At 35.9% G+C, this 27,407-nt stretch overlaps 1 long non-coding RNA gene across 1 annotated transcript in view; it reads right to left on the reverse strand.

Moving 5' to 3' along the window:
- Window positions 1-837: 837 nt before the first annotated feature.
- LOC125960546 (uncharacterized) overlaps window positions 838-27,407 on the reverse strand; it is a 117,972-nt gene continuing 91,402 nt past the window's right edge. The window contains exon 3 of the long non-coding RNA XR_007470326.1: window positions 838-886. This is a non-coding gene — a long non-coding RNA (uncharacterized LOC125960546). The remainder of the gene's footprint in view (window positions 887-27,407) is intronic.

A 27,407-nucleotide genomic window follows, 5' to 3' on the forward strand; every position in this document is an offset into this window, starting at 1 on the left:
TTACTAGCTAATAGATTTATTTTGCATACTGCTACATTATAAAACTTATCTAATTATTTATGGACTAGTTGTTGAGACTCTCAAATTAGACTATCACTCTACTTTCACTGTGAAAATAGTAGTTCTTCATTTTTTGTGAATGTTCATAAAGCTTTTAATGTCCCTCAATGTGACTCCATTTCTTCCCTCAAACCATGCTTCTCCAATATCAATATTAGAGAGATTTACAATATATGAGGAAGAGTCAAAATGATAACATTTGCATTATTTTAAAGAGAAAGGAAACAAGCTAACGGGTGGGTTTTGGGGGATGGGGAAGTATGTTAAGACAAACTGGATGAAGGGACAGTAAAAGTTTAAGGAGGATGGCACATACCATAGAATAGTTCTAGTCATCTCCAAAAGATATCTGAGATTAATAAACTTTTCCTTGTGAAATTTCATCACCAACCTCTGTGCATTTCTAAGCAAATCTGCACCTTTTCTTGCATATAATTTCTAAAGCTTCAATTACTTTTGATTACTTTCTCTCAAGGTATACTTAAATAGAATGTTACAGACATGATTATATTTCCAAATGTGTCTTTAACAAGAATCTAAAACTTGCATATTAATTTTAAAAAACATTGAGATAAATGGGAAAAAATAACATTTATAGCATTGTATATTTCTTCAACAAACAACAGCATGGTAATGGTACAAATTTTAGACCAAGGGTTAAGGATTTTGAGTATGTGTTTTCATTCTACTTGTGATTAGTTGGGTAACCTTGAGAAAATCAGGTAATTTCTTTTCAGTTTTCTATTAGTAAAATGGGGAATAAAATAATTGTCTTACCTTGCCCATGGGCATGGAAAGAAGTTCATCTAGGTGACCACGATGTATGCTGGGAAGGAGAGTGTTTGGTAAATTTCAATAAGGAGAAGGAGTAATAGTAACTGCAATAGCTATATGTAAACCCAAAGAGAAACTAGGTGGCTTTGAGGCAATATGATATGGGTACAAATCACAAGATACTTGAGCTCACTCAGTTAATTCCTATGCACTCTCAAGTTTGTGAATATTGTAGCACACTGACATTTCTTAAACTTCAGTGTGAGTACGTATAACCTAGAGAATCTTGTTAAAATGCAGATTATAATTCAGAAGGCCTGTGGTTAAGCTTGAGTATTTGCATTTCTAACAAGCTCCCAGGTGATGTTAATAGTACTTGGAGCAGGTACCACATTTGAGCAGCAAGGTAGAAGGCTATTTGGTTTCCCAAGTGCTTAGAGAGATGATGAAGATAAGTGGCACTGTGTTATATAAGCAGGAGTCATTCTGATGTACTAGACATTAAAATACGAGACTGATTTGGAATTTGGATAAAGGGATATGAATTTGAAGTAGTAATATGACAGGGGAGACCTCCCCAAAAGGGTAAAGGATACCCAAGAACAGACTAGAAAAAGCTTCCAGAAATCTATGGTTGAAAAAATTTGGGTATCTAGACTACAGAGGCAACTTGTTTAAAAACAAAACAAACTCAAACAAAACAACAAGGCAGACAGTGGGATGTAAAAAGTTTGTGCAGAGAAGAACAAATTTGAGCAAACTTCTTAATAATAAATCAAAATAAATGGAGACAGATGCAGCTGGGTCAGCTTCAAGGTTTCAGAATGAAAGGGGAGTTTAAAAAACTGAGGGGTAACATCTGCCCAATGCAGGGAAGACCTAAAAGCCATTAAGAGAAAGGGATAGAGGATGAAGAGGCTTTTCAGGAGAAAAGAAAAATTAAGATGCTTTTCAGGTGGTGGCAAGACAGAAGGGCAACCAGAGTCATGATGGATGGTGCAAGTCATCTCCTTGGGGAATGCAACCCTTGCCGTGAAGCGTGAACAGAAGAGGGAAGTCCATCTGAACCCATTGGGAAGGAAAGAAGAAATGAGAGAAGTTATCTAGAGAAGCAATTAGGGAGAGAGGCTATAGAAAACGGGATGATGCCTGCTGTGCTTCGAGCTAAGGTGACCAAAGAAGTCAGTGTAGAAGTTGAGAAGGAACAGATCCTAAATCAAGGGAGAAGTGCGAAGGAAAAGAGAAAAGTCACAAGAGAAAGAAAAAAATTGCACTCAAAGTGTGTTTTTACAAATTAAAATCACAAAATGGATTATTTTTATGATTCACTATTAAGAAGGGAAAAGATGACATCAGTTCAAGTTTTGACAAATTCTAACTAACCAAATTAAAGACTGATGGAAATGGATTGCATCACAAGAAGAGAAATTACTTTTAAAAGCTGGAAAGAGCAACATGATTTAAGAACATGGTGAAATAAAGTAGCAGGGCAAAAAGTAAAGACCAGTGACCAAATGGTTGGAAAGCATGATACAGAGAGCAGAGCAAAGGAAAAGACTCTGCAGATGTAAACATAAGAACTCTATTCATCTGGAGGAAGTTGGGAAGTTTCTGCTCATCTATGACACAGACACATTGGAGTGTATTTGACCGTTGGTGAGCCCCAGTAAAGCTTCCTCTCTCTGGTTCTTCTCCCACCTTCTCACCCTTACTCGTTTATGAGCAACATATTGTCCCACCTGCTTCCCAGACTTTGCTCAGGAACTACTGCAATAGAGGGAAAGAGACCTTGGTACAGAACTGGGCTCAATTCCAAATACAGCAAGGACCAGTGGAAATTTACAGGCAAGAAGCAGGTTGTAGGGAGGGGTGGATAGAAAATTACTAAGAGGGGACGTCAAGGGTAGGGGGAATTCTTGCTGAATAGACCTAACAGGATTCTTGCTGAAGGCAGGCCAGGATAATCAGCTACCACCTGGATGGGTGGGGGAATGAGGGTTTTGATCAGATATCGAGAACGATCAGAAACTGAGGGTGAGTGTTGGGGATTCTCACTAAACTGACTTGTAGGATTCTTGCTAAAACTGGTTTATGCAGGTCTAAGGACAAAGCCCAAGGATGAGGCCTAGTGAAAAAAGGGGTTAGAGGACGCTGACTAAAGCCTGGTCAAAAAGAGTCTTTGACGGGAATTCCCTAGTGGTCCAGTAGTTGAGACATGGGCTTTCACTGCCTTGGGCCAAGGTTCAATCCCTGGTCAGGGAACCACAAGCAGCGTGGTGTGCCAAAAAAAAAGGCTTCACCATTTTCTGAAGATCTTTATTTTTTTATCACTGCCAACAAAATACCAAAGCTTTTCTCTTTTCCCTTTTTCCTTCAGGTCCTGGGAGATAACTGATTGGGCATTTGATAAATAAATTTGAGTTATGAAAGTAATGCTTAATAGTAGTTTCTATCTCATTGCTTCCAGAGATGTTGGTAAGACTAAGTAAGTGATGTCTACATAGGGATTATAGGACCAGAAACTGGATAACTTCATTTTGAGGGTATTTTTAGCTGCATGTACTCCCTGGAAAGATCAATCCTCTGTGATAGGCACAGCACTATAATTTTTAAACATCTAATCGGACTTGGTCCACACCCAATCTGCCATTAGTCAATGTTCTCAAAGGTATTTTAGAATTTATCACAGGAAGGGAGGGGAAATTATCCAGAAACAAATAACCACATGAATAATTACTGATTATGATGTGTCATTAAAGAAACTTTGAGATGTGCAGAAAATTAGGCCAGACGTACAATTAATGGCTATCATGTTAAGGACAAAAGGAAAAATGATCAAGCATTGAAAATAATTTTAAAACATAATAATTTTAGCATAAGACACACATAGAAATAGCTGCTGTCTTTCATAATAACCATCATAAGAGATACCATATGATGATACTTCTATTGCTCAATACATTTTTGAAACACTTCCTGGTAATTTTCATCAGGACCATTTTCTAAGTCATACAAGAAAATTATTCCCATAAAATTATGGTCATTGCCTGCATATTCACCATAACATCTGGATCTTTATTTTTAAAGGCAAACCAACAAAAATACTTATTGTTGAAAGTTATCTGAGCAACTGTAAGTGAAAGGATCAATGTGGCATGTTGGAATAAAAACCTAGGTAACGTTGAACTTAGTTTTCAATTTGAATTGCTTCGAGGACCAAATTTCCTTACTTCTTACTGGTGGTGCTTTCTACTGACATTTGTTTTCCAAGGCAAGAAAGAAAATAAATCTTGATTCATAATTTCTTTGGAATAAACAAGATGACATATTCCCTTTGTGATTTCTTTAGTCATGAAAAGGAAATAGTTCTGCAAAAGATTAACTTGGAACAATATATTGACATTAATAAACTCACCATTGTCAAAGCAGCAAGTTGTGTAGTAAACTAAATATTTGGCAATTTTAAAGAGTCATTTTCAAAATGGAAATTACAATGTGTTTCTCTCCCAGCATGAACAAGATGGAATCCCTATAAAGGCATATCATGCCGATATCCAGTTTAGTAGAATTGGGGGATTACATTGCATATCAATTGTTGTGTTACATATTAACATAATATTTTTGTGTTCTTTCCTCCCAGTGTGAATCAAAACCATTTGATATGAAAATATTTCTTCTATAAGAGAAAGATTGATCATAACCACATGTATAAATGATTCTTTTTCTTTGGTATGAATTTTTTTAATTAAAAGTTCCCTGATTAGAAATTACATATAACAAGGTCAAATTAAGAAGATGTCAATAAAAAGTTTATTTCTTAAAAAAAATTCCCTTTAAACACTCACAATAAATGTCCTCCTTCCTTTCCATAGTTAAGTGCCATTTGGTAATCGCTTTGGGACAAGCCAAGTAGAAACAGAATAGTCACTAGGTTTTGAATGAAACTGTTGTCTCTGCCGTCCATCTACGAACACAGAGTTTATAATAATGTTAAGTCCTGGCATATTTAAAGTAGTTTATATTCTTTGAAAGAGAAAAAATGTGGGTGTGTATATAATTAGTAGGAATAATAAAATGTATACATCATCTTTTCAAGGAGGTAGAAAAGTCACATGGTTAAGGCTGTGGGCTTTGGAATACAGACCTGGTATTAGATCACCCCTTTCCCACTAACCAGCACTGTAACTTTGAGTAAATTACTTAACCTCTCTGAGCCTTGTTTCTCAAATATCAAATGCAGATGATAGCACCTTCTTAAGACTCTCATTTTAAAAAATTATTAAGATAATATGTGAAAAGTGCCCACCAAAGTATTATGCCTAACACATTGTAAGTAATTCAGAAAATATTGGCTGCTTATTATATATTACATTAGTCAAGTCCACCTAAGAGCTGATTTCAAGGCCTCCTGAGGGATGGGAGAATATAATGTTATTTTTTGCCTCCATATCTACTTTAATAAAAAATGAACATACGAATAGCCACCTGCAAGAGCTATTGTAAAGCCCAAACATTTCTATTGATACTATAGGATTCATTCATTCAACAGAGACCAGCTTAGATAAAAGTTTTTATCCTATGCAAAGGAGAAGTTGGATTGCATTTTGTTTGGAAACCAATAAAGGCTTTTAAGCAAAGTGGCATGATATGTTTAAAATAATTATTTCACTGCCATATGTAGAAAGCCTTGAAGGAGAGCAAGACTGGAAATAGCAAGATTAGTTAGGAAGTTATCACAATGACTTAGGCAAAACATCATGGTAGTGAGTGGGGAGGGACTTGGATCTCCATCCGTGGAGCAGACAGAATGTATTGATAATTAGATATCAGGAAAACGAAAGCATGAACACTCTAGGATAATTCCTCAATTTTTAGCTTGATCATTTGGAATAAATAACAGTACTATTTTATAAAATGGAGATGACAGAGAGAGAGAAACAGGTTGAAGAAGAAATGAATCAAGCATTCTCAGTTAGCCATGTTAAGTCTGAGATGCTTACTAGGTACCCAAAGGGAGATGTCCAGGAGACAGCTGAACATACAGGTATGACATTAAGGAGAAGGGAAGTAAAAGACATAACAATCTGCAGATCATTGGCATAAGCCACTTAATTAGATGAGTTTAGCAAGGAAGAATAGAAGCAAGAAAGGAACTCAAAACATTCTCACATTTAAAGGTTGAATAGACAAGAACAAGCAAAGAAAAGGAAAATGAGAGAAAAATCATAGCAGCACGTGGTGTCACAGAAAACTAGAAAGGAAACTGTTCCTCAAAACAGACAATGGATGACAGTGTCAAGTGCTTCTGAAAGGGCAATAAATGAGATAGCGCATATGAAAGCATCTAGTACACTTCCTGGCACATAGTAGGTACTTAATAGATGCTTTTCCCTTCGCTTCCTATTTCCTTTCTAAGAGGTAGTAGTGCTTAGTAGTTAAGAGCATAGGCTTAGGAACTAGTCTGACTCAGTTCAAATCCTTCCTCTGCCATTCCATAGCTGTGTGACCTTACACAAGTCATTTCACCTTTCAATAGTTTGGTTCTTATATTTTAAAATGGGGGCAATGGCAATGCCTACTTCATAGAGATGCAGTTAATACACTGCTGTCAATCAGTAAGATTAATTACTATTTTCTTTCCTATTTACTTTTTTCCATGTTATGTATTTTCAAAAAATATCCAATAATAAATATGAATTACTTTTTGATTTCCATAATGAATACTTGGCTGAGTAACAATAATTAATTCTATTTCCATAGCCAGTGAGACAATGAACAAATCCCACCCTTCCTTCCCACATAGTGTACATATCTGCCTTTAAAGATTAGAGTTATTTTTATTGATTGGAGTCCTGACTATGTGTGGGCACAGTAAAGGAAGCAAACAAGGGTTGGCAGGGCACCCAGAGACTAGCAACAGTGGAAAGTCATTTCCACCCATAGGACCAAAGAGACAAGAGGAAGAAATGGTGTTACCAGAATTCACAGAGAACTGGAATTGCAAAAGAGTGGTTTCCTGTTGGGAAAGAGGAATCTGGTTATTACCAGGGACAGGGTGCTGACGAAGGGAGGGAATGGGGACGAAATGCATCTTTCTCTTTTTTCACCTTCGTATCTCAGGCCACTGGGACCGATGGATGATTCTAAGCAGAAGCCAGCTGGCAAGGGAGCCCAGGTGAGGCAGTCTTCATCAATTTCCTTCTAAGGCCCAGAAGGGAGAAAAGCATGGGGCATAGACTAAGAAGGCAAAGAGAGAACAACCAAGCACCCTTTGCTATTCTCTAGTGTTATGTTCCTAGCCAAGTCCCAGTAAATGATGCCCAAATAAGGGTGATTCCTCCCCATCTCAATACCTTCCTCCCACCCTGGTAGCCAAAACACCATCAGCTTCTCAGTTGCATTTGATGTCAACCAGGTTTTCACAGCTATCAAACAGTATGGGATCTCCTTAGTACTTTGTTTCTAATTTTAAGAACTACACACACACACACACACACACACACATCAGTTGAAAGAATGTAAATTATAAAAATGAAAAGCTTATCTAAACTTTTCTGAAACATAAGCCAAATACTTTGTTTGTTTCAAAGATTTGGACAGAATTCCTTGACTTGACGAAATCCCACAAGAATGCCTTCATTCCTGGTTTTTACTGGAAACTTCTAAACTGTTGACGCCATGGATTTTAAAAAATAAACAGATGGGCAGGTCTCTACAACTTCATTTTATGTTGAGAATATAAATATTCAGAGAGATAAAAGACAAGGTCCCTATTTTTCAATGTTTATAAATAGAAGAATTTGCCAATGTCATTTTATCCATCCATCCATTGCCTGCTTGTTGATGTTTGTCTATGGCTATGGTGGGAAATTCTTCAATCATCACTCATTCTAGGTAATTTAGAGTGTTTTTTAAAAAATATAAAGGAAAGAAAAAAATTTTTAAAAGGCTCAGAGTTCAAGATACCTAAAATGTGAGAAGATGAATGAAAAATCATTTTCAATGAAAATAACTTTTCTTTATAAAGAACCCCCTTTTTTCATTTTACAGGCAAAAAAGAAGGTATTTGGCATAGAGTAGTACTGGTCTTCAGCCAGAAGAGAGTTTGTTTAGAAATTTGTCCCTCCTTTAATCTGGGCAAGTTCAAGCTACAGCAAAATTATAGTTTCCAGTATCCCTTGAATTTCCAATTAGTTCTGTTGAGACAGAACCTCAGAAGATAGTGACTCAACACTGTTAAGCTCAAAACAGGGCAGCATAAAAATCTTTGCTGTTTAAATGATATCAGAAAAGCAGTTTGCTGCCTCTCTTGGTCTCACATTTGAGATTAACAGACCTTAACCCACAGATGCAAAAAGTCACCATCTTCCTAGTTAAAGACACTTTGTAAAATAATGGAAACTATTTACTTTCACATAATAAGCTGGTATACACTACCTTGTCACTTTCAAACAAGATAAATTCTTACATAGTTCTTTTGTTTGAGTGGATACTCTACTATCACATAATGGATGGTAACTATAAGTTGCATTTTGCCAAAGAGAATCAGAGAGAAGCAAAGGTCTTTCACGACAAATCAATAAGTAGTTATTACAGACCAGCTAAGTACAAAGGCATGTAGTCAAAATTAATAAAAGCAAATAGTTTATGTTAATATGTTCCTCTTCTCTCTTTTTTCTCAGTGTTTTTCTTTTTGTTCAAGAGTAGTTTGTCCAGATTTATGATCTCTGGTTAGACCTTTGCTCATGTCAAAGATGTATAATAAATAGATCATGCACTTCAGGATCTAACATTTTTTCTGTCAAGAGTAGAGCCATATTAAAGAGAAAAGTAATGAGGGAAAGAGCAGTATGATAACAGCCAACAGGTGCTTTATTCATAGAGTAACGGGAGCCCAAATATTCAGCAAGTTGCAAGATTTGAGCTGGTATCACAGCAAGATAGAGTACAGCCCACATAAGTAACTTTTACTTGGAAGTAAAGCCTACAAAGTGGTGGTCTGGCTATTTTGGTTTCTGAAATATTTTACAAGAAACAACTCAGAATTTCTCTGTTGTACATAAAATTTTTCTTTTCGTATGAAGAGCCGCATATCTCAATGTGATCAAGGTAAATACTTTTTTTAAAATGCCAAGTTGGCTAGTTGAAATGTATTGTGGCTATGAGAGAGGCACGTGTATTGGAGGCTTGACTAGTAGAAAGTTGGCTCTGTGCTCCTTACTTGATGGCGAGATTCCCAAGCCACAGAACAAATACAAATTATTCCAGCTGAAACAGGCACAAATGCCATTTAAGTATGCATCCAATTTCTAGGTGTGGATTATTAAAGAATATTGTGGCATTTTTTAATGCTATGTAATATAAACTGGAATATATTTTAATGGTACAAATTCACTCTTCAGCTAAACATATACTGATTTTTCCCTATTTTTGTAGCTAGTGTTAGAGTATATTTATTTTGCAAAATATCCAGCTCTAGTCTTCTAGCAGAGAGTCATACAAATCCTCAAGAAAATAAATTTTATCTTTGACCAAAAGTTTTTGTTTTCCAAAATTACTTTCACTAGTGATAACATATTCTAGAAGAGAATTTTTGAGTTATACTGTCACACAATCTATAGGAAAAAAAAAACATTTACTAGCTACTATGTTTTTTTATACTAGACTTTTAAAAGAAAACAGAAAAATAGAATACGAACAATAAAATTTCTTTTTATTATTTTTTTAACATCTTTATTGGAGAATAATTGTTTTACATTGCTGCTGTATAACAAAGTGAATCAGCTATACATATACATATACCACCATATCCCCTCCCTCTTGCGTCTCCCTCCCACCCTCCCTATCCCACCCCTCTAGGTGGTCACAAAGCACCGAGCTGGGCTGATCTCCCTGTACTATGAGGTTGTTTCCCACTAGCTACCTATTTTACATTTGGTAGTGTATATAAGTCAGTGCCACCCTCTCACTTCGTCTCAGCTTACCCTTCCACCTCCCCATGTCCTCAGGCGTTTTCTTCAATTAATCTTTTTAGATGAGAGCATTGGAATCCAAAATGATAAAGTCATTTGCCCAATGCCACATAGGTAGAGAGTGCCTGCTCTGAAAACGTTATTGTGTTTCATTACACTGGGCAGCATATATATTATTCAATACATGAATACACTTTTGTTATGCAAGAAGAGTGTATTGAAAATGCATGGGGCTTCCCTGGTGGCGCAGTGGTTGAGAGTCCGCCTGCCGATGCAGGGGACACGGGTTCGTGCCCCGGTCCGGGAAGATCCCACGTGCTGCGGAACGGCTGGGCCCGTGAGCCATGGCCGCTGAGCCTGCGCATCTGGAGGCTGTGCTCCGCAACGGGAGAGGCCACAGCAGTGAAAGGCCCGCGTACCGCAAAAAAAAAAAAAGAAAAGAAAAGAAAAGAAAATGCATGAACAGTACTGTTGGTTATGAGAACCTTTACATTCTAAGATAGTAGAGGAAAACCCCGAAAGAGAGGAACAAATGAATTGTAGATAAGAAGAGGAAGACTCTTTGAATTTATGGGTTGGGAAGAAAAGAGTATGAGCCACTAAAACACAGAAGAGTCATTCTGAAGAGGATTTTGGCTGGTTTGTTTGTTTTATTTTCTTTGTTTTGGTAGGAGAGTATGACAAAGTGAAAAAGATGATTGAATCAGGGAAGTACTCTATGAAGGATTGGGAAAAAGTTTCAGTCAATTAAATCCTCTATAGCAAATCTGATGAATAAGATAAGAAAACATGGTAGGTTTATTGGAGGTTTCTATTTGATGAAGATAAGGACAATCTCTAGCTAGGTTTCTTTTATAAATAAATGCAGTACCATCTCACTATCATACAATTTGTGATTAAAATAACTGCAAGTAACACAGCGTATCCTAAGACCCATCAAAAAATAAAAATTAACATTTGACTGATAACGAATGTGTGTGGGGAAAGTCATTATACTAATCTTCATACTCAGTGGCATGTGATATAGGTGGAGCATTTCTAAATACTGTACTGCAGAGATGCTTAGTAATGTGTTGTTACAGCCCATTACCAAGCCACTTCAATGATAGGATGGTGGTGGCACGTTTCCAAGCAAGGACTGCTGGAAAGAGAAAATCGACATAAGACCTAGATTTTGGATGACATCTGGATTAGGTGTGCCTAACTGAATCACTCTTTTATGCAGAAAGGCATGGGAAGTACGAAATTTCAAACGTTGTATGCTATTGATGCTGCCCTGATCACCTGCAAATGGTGTAATTTTATTCAACTAATAAAACTAATAAAAATTAGTTATTCTTAACTAATTCTGCCAACTAATAAGAATTATATCGGGCTTCCCTGGTGGTGCAGTGGTTGAGAGTCCGCCTGTTGATGCAGGTGTTGCTGGTTCGTGCCCCGGTCCGGGAAGATCCCACATGCCGCGGAGCGGCTGGGCCCCGTGAGCCATGGCCGCTGAGCCTGCGCGTCCGGAGCCTGTGCTCCGCAACGGGAGAGGCCACAACAGTGAGAGGCCCACGTACCGCAAAAAAAAAAAAAAAAAATAAGAATTATATCTATTCTTTATTTCTTAATAGAAAGAACATTTTTGTAAATTTACATTTAAGCTCTGTCAACCCCTATGAGTTCTAAGTATTAATAGAACGCCAAGCACAGGTCAATTCAACACAAGAACCTTCTACAAGCACTTAGCTGAGAGTTCCAAAGAGAACTCTTGTAAAAAACACAAATATAATTCTGTCTTTATTCAAAGAAATTCAAAAACTGGACTTAAAAAAAGAAAATGTTGATGTATGGAAGGCACAACTTATTTGATGTTTCATTGGCAGATGTCAGAAAAAATTAGGAAGTTGGCATAAACCAATCTCTACTCTGAGTTGGTAATAGATTAGAAAAAGCACTGGACTTGGTATAAAAAGACATGAATTCCAGTCTGAGGATACCTTTTATACCACCTGTATTATTTTGGACAAGTCACTAAACCTCTCATAATAAGCTTCCATCTCTTAATCCACGTAATTATTCTAATAATACTTCTTTTGCTAATTCAAATGGTTAGAAGAGCTCATTCTATACCCTGAATCGGTTCTGGAAACATGTTTTCCTCCTGCCTGATTCATTATCACAGAGCATCTAATTCTTCCTTTTTGGTTACCTAGTGCAATGTTTGTCACACAGTAGATGTTCAATAAACATTGTGAAATGTAATGGAATAATGCATAGAAGAGGAAATAAATAAGGTACTCACAAAGATTTATTTATTTATTTATTTTTGGCTGTGTTGGGTCTTTGTTGCTGCCCGCAGGCTTTCTCTAGTTGCAGCAAGTGGGGGCTACTCTTACTTGCCGTGCACGGGTTTCTCACTGTGGTGGCTTCTCTTATTGCAGAGCACAGGCTCTAGGCACACGGGCTTCAGTAGTTGTGGCACGTGGGCTCAGTAGTTGTGCCGCACGGGCTTAGTGGCTCTGAGGAATGTGGGATCTTCCCGGACCAGGGCTCGAACCCGTGTCCCCTGCATTGGCAGGTGGACTCTTAACCACTGCGCCACCATGGAAGTGCCCACAAAGACTTGCTGAACACTCAAAAGTGAAGAATATTAGAGAAGGCAAAAGTATAATGAAAAAGGGAGGGGCAGAAGGCCTAAAAAGACATAAACCTGCTAATTTTCCAGAGTTGGTTGTAAATTTGCTTATAAACCCACATAACAAATGCCTTTAGCCATTACACACTGAATTACCCCACGACACTGTATACCTGACTTTGTGTTGTACTCTTCCCATACTCTCTACAGTTGATGATCTAAGTGAGTGCTGTCCAAGAGAACTTTCAGCAAGGATGGAAATTCTATGTGTACCCTGCCCAGTATAGCAGCCACTCGCCACATGTAGCTGTTGAGCACTTGAAGTGTGGCTAGTGTAACTAGAAGCTAAATTTTAAATTTTATTTAATTTTCATTAATTTAAAATTCAATTAAGTAGTCACATGTGGCTATTGGCTACTGTATTAGACAACACAGATCTAATAACTTACATGGTTAATGAATGACCATATTCCTATTTGGAGCAGAAGAGGGTTTCTAAGACAGCATAGTGGCTCAAAATAATCTGTACCTGAAGAATCATGGTTAAACAGATTCCAATTTTCAAAACTATCTGAGATTTTGATTTCTATAACTTGTGACTTAACACCTCTCTTTGACAGATCATTGCATTCTTCCACCAGATGTAGAAACAGAATGCAGTTGCATTCCATTGAACACACTCTTTAGCTTTCTGGGACTCAATTTCCTCATCTGTAAAATGAAGTGGTTGGACTTCATTAGATATTTAAAATTCTTTTCAGCTGTAGGGATTGGGAGGAAATTTACGTGAATTGCTGGAAAGAAACTGCTAGTCTGATTTAAGTCTCATCTGTTCCTTCCTGTCTCATCATCAGAATCTCTCCAACATGTTTTCCTTTCCCTCTATGCCTTTCACTCTTCTTGTCTGTTCACAGTTCAAAAGATTTCTCCTGTCTGAATGATTTATCCTTCTAGATTTATGCTGTCAGAAAGCTTTGTTTATATAGAGTCTAGACATACTCATGTGTTGCTTATGCATTCTAATTAAGAAGGACAACTTCAAATGGATCAAGGTTATCTAAAAAAAAGAATTAGAACTTTAGTCAAAGATCAGAAGGGAAGAACATTATAAAATAAACTTGGGATAAAGAACTCCAAAGTTTAAACCAAACTAAGACGGAAGGCATGTTTTTCTTTCTCAGAATCAGACTAATTCTTATTTGAAGGGTTCTTAAGAGCATAAGGTAGCTGCAGTTGCAGAAATGCAGATTTCTGACATGGCTATTTGGAATCTGTTAAAGGAAAACAATTCTGAAAATTCACTCCGGTCCCTCTGGCTCCCCTGGTTCTCTGCACCCTGAGAAAGAAAAAGATTACACAAGTGCCACCTTTTGGAGAAAACAGCAATAGCAGCAGAGGCTAGATTTAAACATTAACTCTATTGAACTCTCAAAGGGAAAAATGAAGTGGTAAATATCATTTTAATCTTATTATAATGCTATATCCCAGAGAAGTTTATAAATCATTTGACTTAAAAATATAAAAGCTGAATTAAAATATGGCCTTGGTTTTCTTCATCTTTTATATTATAGTAATAAAGTATAACTGATTTTGTTTTAAAACAATGTTTGAAATAACCACAAAAGAACAAAATGCTACCCCAAATCTTAACGTCATGATTTTCTTTTAGCCTTGATCATGGATAGAGATCTATTGGGAATATTAATTGTTACTCTTCCCTAGGTTGGATAATCTGTAACTTCACTCACATAGTGTCTTGTTTTTAACATTTAGAGTGGAAAACCAGAGAGGCAGATCCCTTTGTTTTGCTAGAGAAGAGAATTTTTCTTTATTTAATCCAAAACAAGGAAAAAATGGTGCCAGCAATCTGCTAAGTTTCTTGGACTTGGATGGTCAAGGCTTTCGAAATCCTACGAAGCTTGGTAGAGGATGTAAGCAAAATGATTGTTTAATATGTGCAAACACCTTTCACATGTCCTGGGCATTCTGGGTGTGCCCTCCACTGTTACTATGACTGCTGAGCACAAGATTCTGCAACTAAACAGATGAGGATGATCTTTAAAATACTTCAGAGATGGAAATTAGGGGATGTCTGAATTTTGTTTTAAGCCATGTTGAGATACCCAAAACTTTGACTTAGAAATAGTTCTCATTGGACTGACACATTGAAATCATAAGTATAAAACAGCCCTCTTCCTCATATGTCCTCTTCTCTCTCTGAGGAACCTTTCAAACATAAGCAATTAAAGGCGTAGAAGCAAATGTGATATGCGGCTGATTGCTTCCATGTTTCTCTGAGTTCATTCTCCCAAACTATTTTCTTGGTACAACCACCTACACGTACACATTCAAAGTGTTTTTTAATGTTTACCTTAAATTGTACTCCAGATCAGATTCTACATTATTCCCAAAACCAAATGTGACAAAAGCTGCTTTGATTTTAAAGTAAGAAATGAAAGCTGCCTATATAAACAGCCCTAACATTTTGAAGAACAATCTTTACTGAATACATGTACTATACTGACTTTTTTATATCACTTTCTTCCCCACTCTACCCTGTAAATTTTAACAAAATTATTCACCCTGAAAATAAATAGTAAATAAATTACTAAAACAGCATTTTTGTGTTTTATGTCCTGCCAACATGGGGCTGTTAGGGGCTGGAGTTAAAATTCTTCAGCACGCCCTGCTGTGTTTGTCACTCATATCTCTCTCCCTTTCCAAAAACCTCAAAATAGCTTATAATGCCACGTACCATATGTGGAGTAATAATTAGGCTTACCAGGGTGCTTTCTGTTGGACAATCTCTTTGGCATAGACAAAGCCATAAAATCCAGCTTTTATACAATGTTATCCAGCTTTTTTTACAATGTTATCCAGCTTTTTTTGAAATGCTTTAAAGACCATAACTGCAATATCACTTGACAACTTTGGCATGCTCAGAGCTAACTAATGGGCACTTTTGGATCTGGGTTATTTTTATGCATTTTTTTTTTTTCTACTGGGACAACTACCAGAATTTGGGAATCGAATCAATAGGACACATCCACAATCCTTGAACTCTGAAAATTAAAGTGAAGGTAGACATTTAATAGTATCACTCAGAACAGACTTTTGCAAAAATTACTTGGAATTTCACATGAAAAGTCAATGTGAAGATCTTCCAAGGAAATGTAACATTTTGAATGAGCTTCTGGGAGCAATATATATTTATTATTTTCCTAATTAGAATCCCTATATCTGGTCTCTCCCTGTGGGTTCATAAACCTCTGAAATTTGGCCACACATACTTTATTTGGGGTTTGCACTCTTACATTTAATTTGCATCCCAAACAGTCACAAAGCACATGCATCTAAAACACGTGTCCTCTGATTCTGTCACATCGTCAGTAAAGTCAAAGAATTATCAAAAATGACTAGAAAAAATAAAAGAAGATTTAAATACTTAGAGAGTAAGATCAGGATAGCTGAAACTTGATTTTTTGAGGTTAAGAAAAGGGGATGTGTCTTAAAAGTCTGTGCTCTACCTCTTCAGACATACACACACACACACACACACACACACACACACACAAGCACACACATCAAGGCATATTTGCATATATAAGCACGTCTGAGATAGGGTTCTTTAGGACTGCAAGACTATGATAATGCCCTGAATAAAATAAGAAAAAGTGACTTGTAACTATTTGATAAATGCATTTTCTCTAAACTATAGCTTCCATCAAATTCTTGTTTCTTCTGATATATGTTTTATTAAAATTCATAGAGCACATGGCAATAAAACAGAAACAAGCATTGCACATTCCACCAATACATTCAGAATGTTCCTGATTGTTTTCACCTTAGCTTACAAACTGGTCAATTTTGTAGTTAATTTTCACGTACTTCAGCCTACATATATTTCAGTACTCAAGTAAGCAAGCATTCAAACATGATGTTTAAGATTTCTTCTTAAAATTCTGTAATTAAAAAAGTAAAAAGGTATAAATATACACGCACATATATAGATTCATATATATATATATATACACACACATATATATCTATGTATGCATGTGCTTGTCTACTGTGTATGTGGAGTGTCTGTATGTATATGCGTTCCTCATATTTTACCACGTTGCATGTAGGAAGTGTGGGATTTAGACACAGTTTAGGGACCATTACCAGGAAATATATAGCCTTTTATGAGCCCAGTAGAAGATGTTATAAAATGAATGCATATAATTAAAAATTATTCATTTTCTCAACAGGGAAATGATTAAAATAGAGAGGTTCTTTGTCTACTCATACTTTTATAAAATGTAAAAAAATATTTTGTTACTTAAAATTATATAGTAAGCGAACATGGGTATTAAATCAGAAAGTTTGGGGTTTGAAACTTATTTGCAATATCTTGTGTAATATCCAAGATCTTGTGATCTTGGGCAGTTATTAAGCTCCTGAAGCCCCAGTTTTCCAGTTAAAAAAAAATCTGACTTTGTGGGTTATGGTGAGAATTTAGTGCAATTTCCTGTGCCTTTTCCACAGGACTCTTAGTAATTATTAATTTTGCTTATTTTAAAAGCCTAAATACTTTTCAGTGAAACCACCCTGATGTACAAGGTGAATAAGCACCATTGGTATGCTAATGTTGGAATGGAAATGAAAAACAAAATGCCCTTTAGAAGGCTTTCTTGTTGCTTTTATCCTTCCTTCCAAAGCTTTGCAAAAACGCTCTTCCTCCAGGAGATCCTTACAGATAAACTCCACCCAACTCAATTAATCACATTCTTCCCAGCCTAAAGTTAATCAGTTTAAAATCTTCAAAAGAACAAGTCACTTCTGAGGTTCTGTCCAATCATATTTGATGATAGCAACAGGTGGGCCATGAATCTTTCTTTTCATTTTTTCCCTCACCCATTCACTCATTTTTTCATCATTCAATCAGTCATATAATCAACAAATACTAAGGCCTGAGTGTGTTGGAGTGTTGAATTTCTCTAGAAAAGTTGAAGAAGAGCAGAGGACTATGCACAACTGTGCATAGTTGTCCTACTGAGTATCTCACAATCTTGAGCAGTTTTCTCTGTTCACTTCACACCCTCACATATGAAGTAGGTAATCAGAGGTGAAGAGGATGATAGCCTCCATAACCATAGGGTGTTTCACTGTTTATGAAGGGCTGTTGGCTTATTTGATCTTTACAACCCCTTGAGACCATTATTCTCAACTCATAAAGGCCCAGAAACATGTCCAGGCTGACAAGAAATGAAGCTGGCCTCAATGTTTAAACCGCAGAAACTGATTTACTCTGAAGACACTGTATACAATTTTTTACTTCTAATTGTTTTATTTTATTCCATAAAGATGACTCCCAACATGTGTGGGTTTCAAGCCACATAAAGCTGATTTGCCTCACTAGGCCTGTGCTGCTTCTTTTTGTTTTGCTTTCACTAATATTATGAAGCTATTGCTTTTAGCAACTGCCTTTTAAATATCCAAACCAGTGGTTCTCAACTATACTGTGCATAATAGTTATCTGAAGAAATTTGTTTAAATGTGATTCCAAAATTCCTACTCTACAGAGCTTCTACTTCAGTAGTCTAGTTTGCAACTTTAAGAAAACAGATCTTCCTCAACTTATGATGGGATCCCAATTGGAAATATCCTAAGTTAAAAATGCACTTAATACATGAACCTACCAAACAGCAAATCTTAGCCTAGCCTACCTTAAATGTGCTCAGAAAGCTTACTTTAGCCTACAGTTGGGCAAAATCATCTAACACAAAGTCTATTTTAGAATAAAGTATTGAATAGCTCATGAAATTTATTGCATACTGTACTGAACATGAAAGACAATGGCTGTCTGGGTACAGAATAGTTATAAGCATATTGGTTGCTCACCCTTGGGATTGTATGGCTTACTGGGACCTGTGGCTCAATGCCTCTACCCGGCTTCACAAGAGAGTATCTTACCACATATCACAGACCAGGAAAGGATCAAAATTCAAAATTTGAAGTACTGTTTCTACTAAATGTATATCACCTTTGCACAATCATAAAGTTGAAAAATCATTAAGTTGAACCATCACAAGTTGAAGACCATCTATATTTATACTGTATATTATATATACGATATATATGCAATATATGTATCTATTGCATATATATTACATAAATGATGTATATGCAACATATCTGTGTGTATAATATGATTATATATTATATATCATATTATATACAATATATTTGTGTATATATATATATAAAACCTATATATTTACACCCCAACTAAGTCTGCTAGTCTTTGGATCACATGTTGAGAATAAAATATTAGACAAGAATTTCAAAATTGAAAGGAGCCTTAGAATTTGGCTGCTAGTGACATTTTTCATTTTAAAATAAGCTGAAATTTTTGCTTCTCTGTTGGGTGGCTTCCTATTTAGGAATGATGAAAACCGTAAGGTGCTAGGGAGGGGACAGAAGTTTCCATTTTTAAGCACTCTCTTTCAAAGTAGCCCTTTGAGCACACATTTGGAGGTATTGATTCTACTCATATCAACTCTGTCAGAGATACAGCTGATCATTTAGAACACTTTGGTAATGACTTCACCACTAAATTCCAGTTCCAATTTCACAGTGGCCACAATAAAATCGTTGAAGTCATATAGATTGACCCTAAAATAAAATGTAAATTGTCCCCATATCTCCACTTTGTAGCCTCTGCTATACAGCGCTTTTAGTCCTAATTCACCTTATTTCTCTTTAACTACTGTCTCTATTTTAACCCCTGTTCCTTCCACAGGACCCCTAATTCCTGCCAACCATCTGGTTCCACCTTATTCCAACAGTCCCCAGCCACTGCCTCTCCACTCCTCCATTCCATCTGCCATGAAGCAGGCACTGCAAAATAGTCATTAAAATTTTTAGAGATGCCATCTGCTACCTAATATTGCCTATGAATCACCCAAGGTTATGAATATTATCTTTGCATTGTATGACATGGGACCTCTGAGATACTGGCTCAAATAATTTAACATCATAATGATCATCATGGCCTAGTGAACTACAACATTTAAATATTTTTTCACCAGTAAAAGCAATAGCTTTTTAAAAAGTACAATGCTCTCCTTTTTCCTTATATGTTTCCCACCATCCAACCAACTCCAGTGCTGGATCGAAGCCTGGAAAAATACCAACCCCTTTAAGCTTCACTAAAGACCAATAAAGAACTGAAATGTAGCCAAGACTCAAAATAAATTATTTAAAGATATTAAATATAGTGGAATGGGAATATAGATTGATGAGTAATATAAAATATATAGTAAATTATAGGGTTGGTTGAAAGTGATTAAAAGTAATCATTATACTCAACTAGGAATTAATTAAAGGAGACAAAGCTTTATTTTTCCACCCACTCTTTTACTAAATGAAAAGAATTTATTTAGTCTTTACCATTTAGCACCATTATTTTTATAATAATTACAAATTTAAAGTATATTTAATATAGTTAATCCCCAATATTAAATCATATTTATTACCAAAAAAAGTTAAAATCATTTAAATAATTGTATGACATAATAAACCATTTAAATGATTTAAATAATATGTTATATATATATATATACACATTTCCTTTCTTCTAAAGGATTTATGTATATGCAAATTTTTCTAGTAATATAAGACCTCATCATGTATATTATTTTATAAAGTAAATCTTAACATGATGATGTTCTGAAACCAAAATATATATTACATGCTTCTTTCATCAACACTGCAATATCTATAATTAAGTACTTAAACGTAATAGAATAACCCAGTACCACCACCTGCTGTTTGAAACGGAAAATTCAATTTAGTGAGGTCAACTTACAGTCACAGAAATGGGAGCTAAAAGCTTGGTCTAGTTAGATTTCATCATGAGGATAAAGTGCCATTATTATCATCATCTCTCAGATTTTAAGATTTTTAAATAATGTATTTTTTGAGCATGTGTGCAGATCTTTAAATATACTGATATTATGGAGAAGGAAAGAGATAAGTGGAACAAAACAAGTAAAGCCAAGTCAAATAAATAAATATTTTTGACTTGAGTACTCTGCTACAGTCTAAAAATAAGAGAATTTGATTTTTCTGCCACACAACCTCACCAGCTTTTATTTTTACTGATTTCATAGACAATACATGTTTATTCCTCTGTATATTTATTACTGGTAACAGGTATATTATCAGTGTAATGCATGGCCTTTTCAGTAAGGACAGACTCGGATTTGTAGTCCAGCCCTTCTACTTGTTAGCTCTGAACTCAGTCTAATTATGTAGCTTCTTCAAAACCCCCGTTGCAGATTTTTTTAATTGTGATATCAACATGGACTTTGTAGAGTTTTATTAGACTTTCAAATGGTATACGAAAGGCACTGGGGATGCATATTAGGCACTGCATATATGACATCTCTGGCTGTATTTTTCCCACAATTTTTGTATTTAAAAAAAAAATGAAAAACTATGCATCTTCTATAGTTTCAAATAAAAGTTTATTAGCACTTCCATTTCTGAAATGTGTTGCCATGTGCTTAGGTTAAATTGACTTAATTGATTTCATTTGCAGTTGTTTGAATTCCCAGTCTGTACCTTGACAACCTGGTGGAGCACTGTCACTAAAATCCCAAATTTGGGAAGTTCAATGGACAGATGTCAGGGATGTCATGAGAGGATGTAAGATGTCTTAATCTTTTCAGTAAGTGTAAAGCATGGGACTAGAGTCAGACAACCTGAGAGAAACAGCAAATTTACAGTAGTCAACCCTTATGGTTTCAGCCTAAAATCCAAGCAGGGATTACAGACAGTCTAAATGCATGTTCATATATTTGGATATTTGAATCCAAATATATTTGGATTCATCTGATGATGTGAGGTCGCTTTGGAAAGTACTAATCTCTCCCTTATAGACAAGCCTCCAACAGATTTTTAAGAATGGGCTTTTATCCCGTTTTCTGATGTAATCCCATGAAAAAGTATTAATTTTAAAAAAACTTCATGAATACTTAGTTATCCTTAGGGACATAATATTTTGAGTAGGACCATCACTGTGAGTTTTCTGTGAAAATTCAGTTAGATGAGAAAAATGAAACAGGTCTATACCATGGAGCTCTTTGGTACTACACAGAATGATGCAATGGGTGGATAAAAAGTAAATAGAGAGATAGATGGATAGATATATGGATGAACAGATGGGGAGAACTCAGAAAAGAAGTTTACCAGGGGAGAAAGGACAGCTCTTCCTTACAGTAGAATTACAACTAATAAAGGTGGAAGGAATGATAGAAATAGAAAAATCACTATTTGGAAACCACCATAGTACCCCAGTAATAATCATATCTGGTAAGAATCATCAATGGATTTCTAGATAAAAGTATAGTGAGAAGCAGGATGATTATATAATCTCAAAGTAGCTCTCAACAAGACAGTTATTAATTACAAAAGGAAAAGTGGTAACTTTACATTGGAGAAAATTGGCAGGTACCACACTTACCATGTGGACAAAGTTAAATTACCATCCCAGTAATGGTACATCACGATGCATTGAGAAAGACACATCATCCCTGTGGTATTCCTTCCAAAAATGCATAACTTAAATCTAACAATAAGGAAACATCAGACAAACCCAAACAGAGGAACATTTTACAAAATACTTGTTCTGTATTCCTCAAAAATATCTGTTATGAAAGACAACACACACACACACACACACACACACACACACACTGAGGATCTGTTCCAGATTAAAGGAAGAAAAAGAGACATGACAACAATACACTACAGGTGATCCTGGACTGGTTAAGAACATTAGTGGTACAAATAGCTGAATTTGAATATAGCTTATAGATTAGATACTAGCAGTATTGTTAGTTTCTTTAAAAAATTTTTTTGCAGTTTTATTGAGAAATAATTGACATACATCACTGTATACATTTAAGGTATATAGCATGATGGTTTGATTTACACATATTGGGAAATAATTACCACCATAGGTTTAGTTAACATCTATCATCTCATATAGATACAATAAAAAAAGAAAAAATATTTCTCCTTGTGATGAGAATTTTTGGTATCTACTCTCTTAAAAATTTTCCTATATTATCACATAGCAATGTTAATAATAGTCATCATGCCGTATGTTACATCCCTAGTACTTATTTATCTTAAAACTGGAAGTTGGTACTTTTTAACTCCCTTTCTCCATGCCTTCTCCCCCTCTCCTCTGATAACCACAAATCTGATCTCTTTTTCTATGTTTTAATTAGATTCCACATATAAGTGAGATCATACAGTATTTGTCTTTCTCTGTCTGACTTATTTCACTTAGCATAATGCCTCAAGGTCCATCCATGTTGTTGCAAATGGCAAGATTTCTTCATTTTTTATGGCTAAATAATATTCATATATATGTGTGTATATATATATATATATATATATATGATGGAATTGTTAGTTTCTTGATTATATTCATTGAGATGTGGTTAAGTAGCAAAAAATGTATACTAATATATTTAGATGTACAGAGTATCATGTCTGCAACTTACTCTGAAATATTTCAGAAAAAATATTTAGACATAGCTGTATTTTTATCTACATTTATATCTATATCCATAGCCATAGCCATGGGGGGAGAGAGAGAGGGAGAGAAAGAGAGAGAGAGGGTGCAAGCTATGGTGGTAAAAAGTTGAGAAATCTGGGTTGGGGTATATGGGAATCCTTTGTACTAATTTTGAAAATTTTGGGGGCATCTGAAATTATTTCAAAATTAAAAATTGAAAATGGTAAAAGAAGGGGGAATGAAGACAAAGAGAAAAAGAAGGAAGAAGAGAAAAGGGAGGAAGGGAAATGACGAGAGGGGCTTACCTTCTTAGAAAACCTTGTACCAAAATCCTCTCACTCCTAGCTGTTCCATAACCTCAGTAATATAAGTGTGAATTTACTTAATTAAAATAATTTGAATGGAAATGAGTAATAAAGAACCAGGAGCTGGAGTCTGGAATAAATTGCACATCTACTTGAATGCATTTCCTGTACTATAAGCTATTTAAGAGCAAAAAACAGATAAGTTTTTGCTCACTATTGTTCATCCAGCTCCAATATGATGCCTGACATGTAGGAAATGCTTGATGAATATGTATTAAAGGAATAATGCACAATACCTACTTTGTGATTTGTTTAACGCTTATTCTCCTCTTTTGCAATTGTCCTAATGCCTTCTTAAAATCTGTCCACTAAACATCTGTTAGTAAGTATATAATTATTCACCTGAGTAGCCTTTTTAAGAAAGGAAAACCAAAATGTGTGAGACAGAGAAAGATGAAATCTGAGTATTGATTAGCAATAAAACACAGGCATCTCTTTGCTGACCTATACCAAGAAGAAGGTTTTTGGTTAACTTATACCCTTTTACCCCTAGTGAGTGACTGTAAATTTCTTGAACATTAATTCAATATTAATAGCCTTAAACAGCTGTCAAAATGTTGTGGTAAAGTAAGATGGCTAGGGCTTCCCTGGTGGCGCAGTGGTTGAGAGTCCGCCTGCCAATGCAGGGGACACGGGTTCGTGCCCCGGTCCGGGAAGATCCCACATGCCGCGGAGCGGCTGGGCCCGTAAGCCATGGCCGCTGAGCCTGCGCGTCCAGAGCCTGTGCTCCACAATGGGAGAGGCCACAACAGTGAGAGGCCCGTGTACCGCAAGATGGCTAGTAGAGTACAGCATTACATTTCAAACCAAAGTCCAAAGTCTCAGCAACACCTACTTTTTTGGAATGTGGATTGTGAAGTTTGAAATTACCAGAATAAATGGAAGTGCTAGAGAAGTTTAACGAGGTCACTACAAAACTGGACCTGCAAACCAGCCTGAGGGACATTGAGCAGTAAGAAATGTTTCAAACCTACCTCGCTAGTTTCATATTTATTCTTGGTGATACTTGCATGCTCCTTTATATTAGATGGTGTGCTAAACAGACCAAGTCTCAGAATGCCTGCAACCCTTCAACCTAAGGCAATTTCTTAAACAGAAGTTTTCAGGATGACAAAAGATGGACACCACATCTCCACTCTCTACCCATAGCTGGTAAATCCAACAGTGAGCCCCTGATCCAATGCCAACCAATCCACACAACAAATGACACCTATGCAGCGGTCTGGAGCAAAAGATTGAGGTACATGGATGAAGGTCTTTATATTGCTTTGTTTTTTAAAAGAATCATTGAGACATAATTGACGTAAAATATTTGTACATATTTATTGTGTAAAATGTGATGCCTTAACATATATCTATATATATGTATCTATATCTATATCTATATATCTATATCTGTATCTATCTCCAGGAAGCCATCGCTACAATTGAGATATTGAATGAAACTGTCACTTCTAAAAGTTTCCTCCTGTTCCTTTGTAATCCCTCACTCTTGCCCTGCCTCACCTTTCTCCCATAGAAGGCAGCCACTTACCATCTTTCTACACTATATGTTAATTTTCATTTGCTAGAATAGATAGAACTCTACATTATGTCCTATCTTATATAGCTTCTTTTACTTAACATAATTATTTTGCTGACATTTACATCCATGTTTTAGGATGAATTCCTTTCTATTAGTGACTAACTAGTACTCTATTTTATAAATATACAGCAGATTGTTTATCCATTCATTTGCTGATGAACATTTGGGTTGTTTCCAATTTTTAACTATTACAAATAGGGCTAATATTAACATTCATGTAAAAGTTTTTGTAAGAACATAGGGCTTTTATTTCTCTTGAGTAAGTAACTAGGAGTAAAATAGCTGAGTTTATATTTAACTGTTTAAGAAACAGCCAAACTATTTTCCACAGTGTTTGTACCATTTCACATTCTTCCCAAGAATGCATGACAGTTCTACTTCCCCAGCAACCTTGCCAACACTGAGTACAGTAGGTCTATTTTATTTTAGCCATTCTAATAGGTATATAGTGTTAGCTCATTGTGGTATTTCATCAATTTGTATTTCCAAAATAATGAGTGGTGTTGAGTATCTTTTAACATGTTCACTTGTCATCAGCATATGTTCTTTAGTGAATTATTTATTCAAATATATTGCCCATTTTTAGTTGCATTGTTCATTATTATTCTGTTGTAAGAGTCCTTCATATATTCTGAAGACATATCCTTTATCAAATATCCTAAATCATATATATCACATGCATATATATGCTTTGCAAATCTTTTCTCCCAGACTGTGACTTGCGTTTTCATTCCCTCAACAGTGTCTTGTGAAGAGTAGATGTTTTTAATTTTAATGAAATCCAATTTATCAGTTTATTCTTTTATAGACCATGCTTTTGTTTTGTTATGTGATGGTGATGGGATAGATGTGGATTAGGAGGGCATATGAAAGGTACTGAAAAGTGAGGAAGGGTTTAGTTCAACTAAAATTAATGAAAACTTTCTGCCATAAATTGCACTTAGGACCCAAAACATATTCCCTTGATATGAATACACAGCGAGAGGTCAAAAAAGCTTCTAAGATTTACACCCTAGATTGGTCACTATTAGTCTTCATTATTCTATGTGGGTGACTCCAGGGAGACCATAAGTACTGGGGGGCATGAATGGCAGCTGGTATCACCTACAACCAAATGTGTCAGGAAGATCAGAATACTAATATAAGATTGATCTATCAAAATCTGCATCAGGCAGAAGGGCTCCTGGACAGCATAGTTGCTTTGAGATGCTCATTGATTATAAAGCACAGTAGATCCTCAAACAGTATGCTCGGAAACAAAGAGGAAATTGTAGTAAGAATATCAGGACACATCACAAGCACCTAATGAAATACACTATGAAGACAGAAAAGATTGGGCTTCCCTGGTGGTGCAGTGGTTGAGAGTCCGCCTGCCGATGCAGGGGACACGGGTTCGTGCCCCGGTCCGGAAAGATCCCACATGCCCTGGAGCAGCTGGGCCCGTGAGCCATGGCAGCTGAGCTTGCGCGTCCGGAGCCTGTGCTCCGCAACGGGAGAGGCCACAACAGTGAGAGGCCCACGTACCGCAAAAAAAAAAAAAAAGATAGAAAAGTTCATCAGAATTCTCTAAATCGGAACATTTTTGGATTACACAATAGAATGAACTATATAACAAGCAGAAAGATACCATTGTCTTTTTGAAGAGAGAAATCTTCAAAAAAAATTTGGGGGTGCTTTTTAAGAACTGGATCAAATATCCTTCAAAATCACTCTATTCCATTTAATCTAATGACCTACTTAGCAGGTATCGTAATATTTGAGGTACACTGAAAAGATTTCACTGGATGATAGATATAATTGTTTAAATTATTTCTCTATTCAATGTATATAAATTGAGGCCCTGTAGAGTTCCAGGCACTGTTGTAGGCCTTGGGGATACAGCAGAGAACAAATTATATATTAGGTTGTGATAAGTGCTATTCAGAAAAGATTAGCAAAGAAGGAAGTTAGAGGTTGATAGGCACGTGCTGTTTAAATAAGCGGATAGAAAATTTATCTCTACTAAGGTAACATTTGAACAAACATCTAAACAAACTGATGGAGTGGACCATGTGACTATCTGGGAGAAGAATTTTCCAGATATGGAGAATGGCAAATGCCAAAAATCCGAAGCAGTAGCATGTTGGGGTATATTCAAGAAATAGCAAGGTGGCCAGTGTGAGCTGGAGTAGAGCATGCCAAAAATTCAACTTAGATTGTAGGGATCCCTCAACCTCCTACCTCCCATCAAATTTACCTTATCTCTCATTAAATTCAATAACCTCCTTGCAGAATAAGTTAGTTCAAAAATTCTCATTTTTTTCAAGTTCCTGTCATCAGTTGCTTTTCACATATACTTTATGAATTTCAACACGTCTTTAGTCTTTGGATATATTTAATACCACAGGAAAAATTCCTTTGTATTTAGCACAGGCTCTCTTTTTTTAAAAAAAATTTATTTATTTATTTATTT

This window comes from Orcinus orca, chromosome 11, assembly GCF_937001465.1.
Source record: "Orcinus orca chromosome 11, mOrcOrc1.1, whole genome shotgun sequence".
NCBI lineage: Eukaryota > Metazoa > Chordata > Mammalia > Artiodactyla > Delphinidae > Orcinus > Orcinus orca.